The sequence below is a fragment of the Ptiloglossa arizonensis genome, chromosome 11, assembly GCF_051014685.1.
Source record: "Ptiloglossa arizonensis isolate GNS036 chromosome 11, iyPtiAriz1_principal, whole genome shotgun sequence".
In the NCBI taxonomy this organism is placed as follows: Eukaryota; Metazoa; Arthropoda; class Insecta; order Hymenoptera; family Colletidae; genus Ptiloglossa; species Ptiloglossa arizonensis.
In genome coordinates, this window is record NC_135058.1 from 4,907,940 (window position 1) to 4,920,613 (window position 12,674).

General features: G+C 40.0%; 1 protein-coding gene across 2 annotated transcripts in view; it reads left to right on the forward strand.

The window, feature by feature from the left end:
* The window catches only part of LOC143152625 (protein fem-1 homolog CG6966), a 41,681-nt gene that overhangs the window by 20,288 nt on the left and 8,719 nt on the right, over window positions 1-12,674 (forward strand). Inside the window, exon 1 of one of the 2 annotated variants that reach the window (XM_076322946.1) lies at window positions 5,357-5,514. The exons of the other annotated variant lie outside the window; for it this stretch is intronic. The gene's annotated coding sequence lies outside the window, so the exon portion shown is untranslated. Of the gene's footprint in view, window positions 1-5,356; window positions 5,515-12,674 lie in introns of those variants that run through there. 2 annotated transcript variants of the gene reach the window in all.

Sequence of the window (12,674 nt, forward strand, 5' to 3'; positions counted from 1 at the left end):
TTTCAACAATAGCGAGGATGTAAAATCAGCACTAAATGAGTATTCTGATTAAAAATCCCAGAAGTTTTTCGAAAATGGAATAAGAAAGTTGACTAATAGATGGGAAAAGGTCATCGTAACTGATGGTCGATATATCGATGATTGAAAATGAATGCAAGTATTAATTTTTTTCACCGAAAGTCACCGTCGAAATACGACATTAGTTATGGGATGACCTAATATTTAAAAATACTATTTCATTATTCACGCGACAGACGGGCAGTGTTTAATGTTTGCACATAAATTGACTCGAAATAAAGTATTCATATTATGCTTAGTTAGCATTGTAGATAAATAAAATAGTACATCGAGAATAGAAGATAAACAGTACCTCGTAGCTAGATCCGACTTGTTTCACTGAAAAAAGATTTTCATGGTTACCAAGAGTCCGTAATTCTTTGTTCTATTATCGTTACCGATTGTTAGATTTCACCGATAAGAACGATTCTTATAGGTATCGAACGTATCGAAATTGAAATAGTTTCAAATAATTTCATGCTTACTTGATTGAACGGATCGAAGAAATTCAAATGTTCATTCATCGCTGCCTATTTCAAACACGTGCATCATCGTATCGTTGAGAATAATACTGTATTTTAATTATTTCAATGTCGCGCAACATTCGCCTGATGAAATACCTTCGAAACGTGTCGTCACAATCGTGGGATAAACAAATTACCATTTCTCGACGCTTAATGTAAACAATTTTTTAATTTTTTTTTTTTTCTTTTGTTCTTAATCGCGTATCTCGTTCGCGCGTTTTCCCCGGCATGTGTGCACCGATAACGCGCAACATGTAAATCGTTCGGGACCAGCTTCGAGGTGTCTGGGAAATCCTGGGTATTATTCTAATAATATGTGCAAACGATAGCATAATACTTTTAATGAATCATTTATCGAGAATCGCGATTTACCGGCGTTTAATAAAGTCCGACTGGGACTTCCTAAGCGAATCGTGTTCTGCTCGCGCTCAAGGACATTTTTCCCCGTAATTATGCATGCACGGGCCGAGGAAACTAGTCGTAAGAATTTCGCTACGTAGTGGTGCAATTATTCCGATCCCTGATGTAAACAACAGTCGGGAGAATACTACCTTGATCAAAAAGTTCTATGACTGTCCCCCGTGTGTCGCTGTCAATCACCCGATTGTTTCTTTTTTTTTTTGTTAGGTTACCATATCTGTCATTAACACTTCCTTCCAATTTCAGCATCATAGCTTGATATTTGTAAAAGTTACGTTGTACTGAGCACATCTCCTTTGTTCGTGTCTTCGATTTTGAAAATGGCATCATTTGAGCATCAACGAGTTTGCATTAAATTTTGTGTAAAAAACGGATTTAACGGTCCGCAGACCTTGGATATGTTGGAGAAGTGTTTCGGCAACGATACTCTTTCGAGATCAAATGTTTTTCGATGGCACGAACGCTTCAGAAGTGGTCGTGAGTCGGTCGAGAATGACAAACGCAGTGGCAGGCCGACAACGTCGAAAACCGATGAAAACATCGATAAAATTCAAGAAATGTTGTCCGAAAACCGCAAATTGACCATCAGAGAGCTGGCAGAGGACTTGAACATTGCTTATGGATCCGTTCAAGACGTTTTGGTTAGTGAATTCGTCAAAAAAGGCCAGATTTGTGGGCAAACAACTCGTGGATTTTGCACCACGATAACGCACCGGCGCACAATGCGATCCTTATCCGCGAGTTTTTGACGAAAAACAACACGAACACTATCCAGCAGCCTTCAAATTCACCAGATCTGGCTCCCTGCGACTTTTTTCTGTTCAACCGAATTAAAAAACCGCTTCGCGGAACGCGTTACAGTACCCGAGAGGAGGTCATGACAAAATCGAAGACGGCTCTGATGGACATACCGAAAATTGAGTACCAGCGGTGTTTCGAGGATTGGATCAAGCGCTGGCGCAAGTGCATTGCAGTCAATGGGGACTACTTTGAAGGGGACCATATCGATTTGGACGAATAAATTTGTATTTTTGATTTTATGAATAAAGTCCTAAAACTTTTTGATCAAGGTAGTATTACGACGAAGCTTTTCCTCGAGTTACGCAGGATGCTCGTCGTTCCTATTAACATTGGAACTACCAAAAGGGTCAATTTAACCTGTCCCGAACTTCTTTTTAAAATCACTCGAATGTCAATGACGCTTTTGCCCGTGATATTTCCCCTTCTAATTTCGAACATACGTAGGCAGTCGGATACAAATAAGAAGCTGTACTTTGCACCTTGGATGGGGTCCAAACAGACCCGAGCATCCCACCGAGTGTTAATCTACACCAGAGTTGGGAAATTGACAATTTATGGGCCAATGTGACCAGAAAAAATGGTAAATCCCATTTGTGAGAAGAGAAGCAACGCCTGTATCTATGGTATTGACGTACCAGGTACAAGGTATAAAGGTATACCTAATTACAATAGAATAAATACACTCGTTACTTCTCCCACTCCGTTTATGATACCTTCCCTCACTCCTTACACATTAGACTCGATTTATTTTTTTGGTTACGAGTTCCTATTGTATTGTAATTAAATATACCTTTATACCTTACATCTATACCACTACTATAGGTATATCAATATTATAGGTACACCCGTTACTTATTGATACTATAGATACATTGGGTTGTTCGGAAAGTCATTTCGTTTTTTTTTTTGTTTTTTCGTGAAAATGAAACACGATTTTTTTAGAGCGTATAAACATTTCATTAAATTATATATTCTCCATTTTGGAAAACGAAATGACTTTCCGAACAACCTCTACTCCGCCCATGTTCCTTTTCTCCACTCTTCACACACGGAATTCGGCTTATTTTTCTGGCTACGCTGGCCTCGAATAACTTCTTGCGAATCGTGCACGGTACGATATACTGCGAAAAAGAACAAAAACGGTGCGGTAAATATTCGAGTAAAAAAACTCGCGGCTCTTTGGCAACCGGCGGGATCGCGTCGATGTGTTCGTTAATTAACATACGGGACACGTCGCTCTCAGGTTGTCCTGGATTCAATTAAATTTCCCCGCGTGTTATTACATCCGCGGCGCGCGTAAGCTCGTTAAACGGTTGATGATATCTGAATGTGGACGCGCGTAATTCGCGTCTCTTCGCAAAAGACGATGTCCAATTAGGGCAATAATGGGAGAGGAAGCAATTAACGGGATACGTAGTCACGACGACCTTGTCCGATCAATCGACGCGAGAACTTTTCCCATTTACGACCGGCAAAAATGAATCGGCACGACGTTTCTGTTCCTCAAAGTGTAGCAAAATAGATCCGAGCGAAGTAAATCGATTTTATCCGTTGTTGTATCGTTGACCTTTGACGGAAGACTTTTCGTTCGAGTAAAACAGTTCTTTCTTCCGTTACGGTTTCCTTCTTCAATCGCATCGATACAAGCTCTCGGTACCGTAGGCACGTAATTGCGGAAAATTCTCCAGGTGTCGATGTACAAATTTGTTCGATTCGAAGCACGATCAACATTGTAGATCCAATTCGTTCTTGAACGCGCTATTTCCGTAATCGAACGATAAAATCGTATTCTCGTCGTCGTTCGAATCGATGAAAATATTTATCAGGATACAACATCGGATATCAACGAAACGAACGGACGGAAACAATACCTATTCTGAATAGATACGATTCCTCGAAGTCTCGAAGATCTGCAATGTGCAACCCACGTGGAGACGATTTTCGATTCTTGAAACGCAAAATAGTTGAATCCAAACTCGTGAGACTCGAAAGGGTCAACTTGGAACTCGTTGGCTGTCTTATCTGTCTTACCTACGATTGTCCAAGATCTGGTCACGGTAACTGTGACTTTCGAACGACAAAAATCGGGACTGCCAATTTTCTTGAAAACGGGGTTAACTAATGATTTTTATCTCCCTGTCGAGATCGATGAGAATCGTTACTTCCTCTCTCCCTCTCTCTCTATCGGGGAGATTGCTGCATTACTTGAATCAGGGGCAAAAAATTGGATCTTGAAAGCGGGAATAACTGTAACTTCGCGTCTTATCTATATTTCCGCTCGCGCGTTTAGAAAGCTCGTTAGGGGATCGATGTTTGTTAAAGATTCACGATCCATGCGAGAATGTTGACGAAGCTTTCGATAGATCGAACGCTACTGCGACTTAATTCGAGGAAGACGGGATACCAAACCGGTCGTTAATCATCGCTGTCGAGTCTGGTTTGTGTATCGTCATGGTGTACAACATCTTAAAATTTTTTTTTCGCTTCGCTGTACATTACATAAAATACTTAACAGTACACGCGACGATGCATGTCTCGTTTCATATCGAATCGCTCTTACTCAATCGCTGCTTCGACCTCTCATCGATACGTTAGATCGTAATTCCTCTTGTTTCTTACCTCGAAGATCCGCGTGACCATCCTACGCGAAAAGTAACGCGTATAAACAATAATCTCGCGTAAATTCGTTAAACTTTGTAAATTTCCTAACGTTTTCTACCACGCTGGCTAACGATCGGACGACGTATCGTTCGTTTCCCTCGATCGGGAGGATCGTCTCGTCGACGCACTATATTTATAATTAATTTTCTCGATTACAATTTTAATACGCAACGATTTAACGCACCCACGAGCGCGATAATGAACCACGTCACGCACAAAGTGCTCGCTGCACTTTCCATATTGTTGATCGCGCTACTTGCTCAGTGTGCATGTAAGATTAAAGTTAATTGGATCTGTTAGGAGAGTCCCGAGAGTGTCCAATGCTCTCCGTACGAGAAGCAAGCGTGCTTCCGCTATTATCTCAACGACCGGCGTTATTTTACGTAACTATTCGTGTGACGTTTTCCGCATCGAGAATTTCCATCCGTGGAAACATCTACGTAATAATTGCATACGTATGATGTTTGGGAACACCTATGCAAACCGATTACACAACCGTACGTCGTGCCCGGTCACACAGTCGCGCGTTTTCTCTCTGTCGCACGATGTGACGCATTGTTGCGTGTGACGTGAGAGAAGTGGAGCTCTCGGCAATACGTGACGCGTTCAGGTTCCTTTTCGTTCTCGGTAGTGGTAGTATCAGGAAACGTTAAGTATCCGCGACAAATAAAAGCTTTCTGTTCGTCCAAGTCTTTCCGTCTTCTATTATCTAATAGGCTGTTACAGTCAAACGACATTACACTTTCGCGGGGAAAAACACTCTGCGTGCACAGTGAAATGTACCGTTTCCGTGTTTCCCGGAAGATCATCGGGTTCGGTGACTCAAGCTGTATATAAATTTTGCAGAAGTTTCCCTTCGCGAATTATTCGTGGCTGTTGTTTCTTCGAACGAACGTGAATCGTTTCAGTCTCGATACGACCGAGCGGCCCGCCAGGATTGAAGTTCACGCGTCAGAATGATCTTGTACGGGTCAACGAGTTGACCATAATCGGAACGCAGCGACGCATAATTTGTACGCGCCTAGCTCCTCTCCTATTGCGTAACAACCGGGTAAGAGTTGGTCAGGAAGAACAATTAGAAAGTACTATGGTGAAGTTCTGGCGTATAAACTCTTATGCGATCGGCTCGTGGTTGTCGGAGCTGTTGCATAAATATCGGTACGCAGGGCGACTTTCTCGCGCTCGATACGACGTTCCTGCCTTCGAGTTGACCACCTCTTCGATCCTGCGTCTCTCCCTCCCACCCTCTTTCGCTGTATCTTTCTCTTCGACTCGCCTGGAACCTTGCGCACACTTCGTGACGCCCGAACAGTGGCGAGACGAGCTTACAGCACGTTTGGATCGTTTCTCCCTTCGATTGCGAGACATTCGCGCATTTTCCGTCTTGCCCTTAAACGTTGTTAATTCGTCGGTTCGTCGGTCGCTGACCGTGCGTCTCTAGTCGCAATCCTAACGCGCGTGATATAATTTCGGGCCATTAGCGTTCTCGCGTTACGTACGTGCGCGGGTCTCGTTTCTTGTGCAGTGGACATGTTTACTCGGTCGCGTTCGAAACAGGTCTGTGTTGTCGATGTTCCGGGTTCGAATTACCGATAGCGTTTCACGCCGAGCGAAAAACTACTTTATCTGCATTGTACGTTCATTTCTGTTCCTCTCGTTGAGTCGTATCGTACGCGACAATAATGTGACCCACGTCCATTAAGAGGTTAGAGTAAAATCGTACGTGCTATTTTAATTTTCTTTCCTTTAGTCTTTTTTTCTTTTCAACCCTACGCTGCACGAATTTTTATATTCTATCGCAAAAAGTGTTTTCCGAAGGGAAATTACCTTCCGAGATCGAAAGAACGATAGAAACAAAGATTAAAGAAAAATCGAAAAACAATCGAAAACTATGCGGTAACGACAAAATGTAACAGGAAATACGAACGAGTGAATGTTATTTACCGGTAAATAGTGTCATCATTGTTCAAATTAAATATTACTTACGTGCCTCTTGTTTACCGAAATGTAAAAGTAAGTCGATCATTTTAGCGGAACTTTCTTTTTTATTGTGTAAAAAAAGATCGATAAAAAAGTATACACGAGTAAATATTTAACATGAATTGGAGCAGAACAATTTTACGATAAAAGAATTATGTATCACTAAAGATACGCCACGAAGTGTAGAGTTAATGCTGTGGGGAACTTGGAATTTTCATCATTTTGTTGTTGTTATAGTTCACGGAATACCTAATTATCACCGGTGCGATTTGCGACTTCTATATATATATAACAATCGTTCTCTACATTTAAAAAGAATTCGATCGAAAAATTGATCGAGAAGTAAATAATTGTGTTGAGGGAAAAGAAGACAAGAAATGGCTTACGAGGTGAACGCTGAGGATCATTTCGCGCGGGTGAGTTTCGCATTATCGCATACATAACAATAAACGGTTGATTTAATAACATAGAACTGTTTTTGTGCGCGCTTGTTTGGTACGATAAAAACATCCGTACAATTTACAGTCATTAAAAGTATCGATAAAAACTTCGCGTTTGGTCAACCGTGGACACGAAAAATTAATTTATTCCTCCGCGTGCAATTAAATACTGTTTATAAACTTGAACGTTCACGTTGCGCCGTCAGTTTTAACAAAAAAAAAAAAAGAGAGAAAAAACTTGCACCTTTGTCCATTTTTTTCTTTTATCTTAACAACGATCTCCCTACCAAGTTTTAACGATAACTATCGCGAACAACGAGGAATGTATTTGCCGAGTCACTTGCAGAAAAAGTTGACCGCCATTTTTTTTTGAAAAGACCGTTACGTGTCTCTAAAAATTTGGAACACTTAGTTCCGCGACCAATAAATTACGATACCGATGTTTCGAAACGCTCTTACGATTTCGCGATTACAACGAAGCGGGAATTCGAGCAATAAACGATTTAACCTCGTGCATCGTGAAAAAGCAAAGAAAACTGTCCGTAAAATATAAAGAATAATCCAGTAGCTAGTACGATGAAATAGATGAAATAGATACACGAAAGTTGTAAGTTAAGTGAGGCGTAAAGATTGAATAGATAGTGTTTTAGGTGTCAAATTACACACCATTTGAGAATGCCCTTCAAAACGACGACTATATGGCTTCCATCGAGTGTACCGTGTATCTGAATGTGTTAATTAGTATAGGAACACGTTTGAAAATAGTACTTGGAAATCTCTTAATTCAATTTGTACGGTATAATGTATGTCCAAGGACTGGATTAATAATATCTCGTTACGCGTACTATAATCTACGTCCTATTTTTTGTACTTGCGGAATATTTTTGTTCTCTCCTCCAACATTGGGACGCGTTACGGGAATCAACGGTATAATTTTAGGTTCTAGACTTGGACGAGTCACCCGCTATATCGCGGATCTTACCATTCACCGGTACACCGACCAAATTTTGTTTTCATGCGACGCTAATAGAGTGATTTGATATTTTCTACTACAATTGAAAGCGAGGTTGTTCCGTGGGCTTGCATAATAAATGCATTTGCAATTTCTGTGCGGTTTCAGCGAGAGAAACATTATTAAGAGAGGTGTAGGAATTCATTAAAGGTATCGCGATTGCATCGAAACACGTACATACGTACATATGTACCTGGTAACGGTACTGTATCTACGCGTGTTTCTTGGGTGTGAGTTACACGTGTGTACAGTCGGATTAAACACATCTGTCCGTTCCACCACAGATCCAACGTTAAGTGCGTTCCGACTTTCGATTGGCAGATTACGACTGGTGATGCATATTCTACCAATCGGTGGTCGGGCCATGCGTGTTGTCTCTCGTTGAATCTGGGTTGAAGCACTCGTGTCCGTGGTTGAATTTAAACTGCGCGCGCGAAAAGTCGGACGCTGAAATTTGAATTGCACGGATCGCAAAATGGTACAGGACATATCGATTCCTTTCGTCTCGAAGTACGCACATTTTTCATTCGGACGATTTTGGAATCACTACACGCAATCTTATCGCTAAACAAAAAAAAAAACGAAAACAAACTTTAATTGTCTACCGAGCCAAAATTCGTTGCAGAAACGAGGTCAAGGAGATACCTGTGACTGGAAATAAGACAGAAGTGTATAATAACCAAATTTTATCGGATGCGATGCGACTTTATTATTTACTTTCGTTTTATTTTGAGCCATATAATTTTCCCGATCTCGTTTCTACAACGAAAATTGTTCGATTCTTCTCGAACGAGATTATTTTATCGACTACCATTGTTTCAGAGATGATCCAATAACGGTAATTATTGAGTTACACTTCTGTGTCACCCGGTACACTTGCTGACATTAAATCTTCTCCTAAAATAGAATTTCTCATCCACGATTTAAGTCACATTCGCATTCAGAGATCGTGCGACCTCAGCGTTCGTTGGCTGTGGAAAAATTAACTCTCTCGATCCACTCCCTATCGTTCCGCCGGCTTTCTTTGAATTTATTTTTCGCCGTTTTTAGAGAAGCCACGCATTTCGTTGAACGAGATATGTACATGTTTATTTATGGCGCGTTCCGCAATCAGGAAGAGCGCGATCCATTATTCTCAATTCCATATTCTGCGACAATCACGACGATCGTTGCTAATTATCATGCTAATAGATCGGATCTACTATTCCGAGGTCAATGTACTCGAAAAATGGCGGCGAGCTAACGACTAGTCACGTCCAAGGATGTTGTCTCAGTATCCATGACTAGATGGTCTATGAAAGGAAGTATTGTACCGCGATACATTTTTTTACATAACCGGATACAACTGAAACGCGTGGAAAAATATTTTTTTAAAAATCCGAGACCGGCCGATGTACATATAAAAAGAAAAATAAATATCGATACTTTCTTCGAATTCTGTACAAAAATGTTTTAACGGTGGTTTATATTAGGCATTGGTACAATGTACGTACAGTGTACAGTGCATATTATCGTAGAAAAAAATAACTTGCATAACAATGAGATACAATCCAAGAGTGTTTTTAAATTTAATCTCAAAATTGTACCGAAACACGATTAAAAATTCGAACGGGACAAAAACGCTAGATCGAGCTAGAATGGAAATCGAGGAACGAAAAATTCTAATCGTGTATACTTATGTAAATATGTATGTTGATACAAAGAAAACAGGGAATCGGCAAGGAGATGATCATTTATCGTTGAAGCGAATGGAATACGAGAAAATTGAATGCGTAAAGAATACTGGAATAATTAATTAACGAGCATCTATAGATGATAAAACAACGATATACCAAATTGTAATCGATTTCGATCGCGTGGTTACTGGACAAATGCACAGATACTAGGTTGTTCGATAAGTTTTGTTGTTGGATAAAACTTATTGAACAGTAGTAAGTTGTTCGATAAGTTCTGTCGTTGGATAAAACTTATTGAACAGTATAGTACTAGGTTGTTCAATAAGTTCTGTCGTTGGATAAAACTTATTGAACAGTATAGTACTAGGTTGCTCGATAAATTTTGTCATTCGATAAAACTTATCGAACAATATAGTACTAGGTTGCTCGATAAATTTAGTCGTTTGATAAAACTTATCGAACAACTTATTAAGTATCGAGCCCCGCTTTCGTGCAACTTTATTCGCAAGTCGCGTTGCGTGTTGCGTGTAGATGAATTTTTAAAACATCTTATTATTCGCCAGAGGATCACGGGACGGGGATTATATTTTGCGCCGCAGAGAGACAAAAATATCGTTTCATGCAAATGATTGTTTTCGGATCGCGGCTGTATACAAAGCGTTCCAATTAATACGTACAACGAAACGAACGGAAGATTCCAACCGGTGAGTAGCGAGTGTATCTATTCAGACACTCGAAACTTTGGAAAATTGCAATTTCTCCGATTGAAAACTAATAGAACGTCGCTAACGAGTAAAAACAATATAGCAAATCGGTCGAGCTCTCTTCGATGTCAAAATCAATATTGATTGTACGTTACTCTAGCGTGTCACAATCTATGTATTCAGTTTATTTACTCCTCGTAAAGATTCAGTCAAGGACTGTGAATTTTCTGTTCACGAATCGCGTTATTTCGACCGGCTGTTCCCAAATTCAATCCAGTTCGAAAAACTCGCGTAACTACAGAAGCATCGTTTCTTCGGAATATTCACCAGGTAATAACAACAATAGATAATAACGGTGGACGTCGATTACTTTCTAAATCGTTGTCGTGTACCAACGCGTCACGCTTGTACGATTCGCAGATATTATCGGTATAATTCATAATTATTCTGTAATACCGGCGTAATTTCGCCCGGTCGAGAAGCGTCCAGACAAAGAGTAATGGACCGAGAAGCAATTACGACCGACATTATTTTCCGCGATTCGAATTGTCGTGTTGTTGCCGCAATCGTTGCGCGTTTAAAAGTTCTTCGTCGCCCCCCAACAGAAATTATATTTTTCTGCACAGAATTTCGAAATAGTGTCGAGATCGAATGAATTGATAAAAAAAAAATATATATATATATATATCAGACCTCTAACGATCGACTGTAATGATCGTTCTTTTTTTTCACAGCCTACGGTACATCCCCGGAAAGTACAAAGTTCCGGGAAGTAGTTTTCTCGAGCAATGTAATTTCGCTAAAAATTTAATTAAGTTCACCCGGCCGCTCGAGAAGTTCTATTCTCGTACGGAATAGAACTCGTGAAATTGTGTTCTCGTAACGAAAGATTCAATTCATAGGGAGATTTCCATTTTATAAAAATATTAACAGAGACTCGTTTGACACGTGTACACGTACACGGACGCAAAATGTGTTCAACGATAATAAAGTGAGAAAAAAATAATATTGTTCAGTGAGCCACGAACGATCGAGATCACGATGTTACGAAGAGGATAGTATGCTGTGAATTCTGGGGCAGACACACGTATAGGTTGCATATTGCATTAGTATGCTTTGTACCGAGCATCGGCCGTAAAGATCCTACTTTGGCGTTAGGAACGACATCGCGTCGGAGACCTTGTTTTCGGTGTTGAAATTATAAATGTGCGAAGCGTTTCTCATATTTTCCAAAATTCTCCAAACATCGATGAACGCGCATAGCCCGAAGTAACGTTGTTTCAACAATAACAATTTCTCGCGTAATTTTTCATTATCGAAGTGTTTAATTTCAGCGACGATCGACTCCAAATAATATTTACATTTAAATATTAATTTTATATTTACCTCGAACAACGACGCATTTTGCGAGAAAAAAATTTGTCGAGACTTCTGTAATGTGTGTATTCTTTGTATGCACATTTTTTGCATTCCTGGAGAAAACTCGGTCTTCTGACCGTGCAAGCTAAACTGTTCTACCGTAGGTAGCACGAAAGTTCAATTTCGTGTAGAAATAACACTTTACGCCGAGTTGGTGAATAATATAACGGTGAATATTCGTGCGCCGTAAAGTTTCCATTAGCACTGTACAGTCGCGTGGAAAACTTCATTTGTGACTTTACGATTAAATAATTTTACATCCGGTCGAAGTTTAGTCGAAATTATTGTTACGCGTGCCAAATTGTTCTTAACATCTCTGTCCGGTGAACGTTTCTTTTACATCGTAAAGGGAGAGATCGTAAAATCTTTAAGAGAAGAAGTCGTAAAATTCAACGGTAATTCGAACGTTGTAACCAATATCGTGATTAGTGACGAAGTAAAGCAGAATGCGTCCCATTTTCGCGTAGAAAACGCGTCACGTGCACAGTGTGCTTCGAACTTTCAGTCATAGATGACTTGCCAATAGAACAACCAAGAACCGAATATCCGTTACCCTGTAGGGGAGTCGTAAAAACATCGAGGAAAAAAAGTGGAACTCCTATTCAAACCGAACGAGGACGTTCGAGATAAGGAATTTCATAACCTGTCAGTAACTTTTTAACGAGATATTTTGATGACCAATGCGATAAGTTTCTCAAGTAAATGAAGAAGATACCAACGCGAGCGAATCTACATTTTGAACAAGTGTCGCGCGTAACAGCAGTTCCTCCTGGAATTATTTATTCGATAGTATTTTCTTCTATACAGCAAGGTATTTAAAAAAAAAATCTATTTAACTTAGAAACCACTCGAAATAAAGGAAAAAGCAAACTAACGTACGAGAAATTGCCGTAAAAATAATAAAAAATCCACTTGAACACTGGCGATCCGAATGGAAAATAAAATTCTCCAACTTTGATATATTTTGTTACGTTATAATT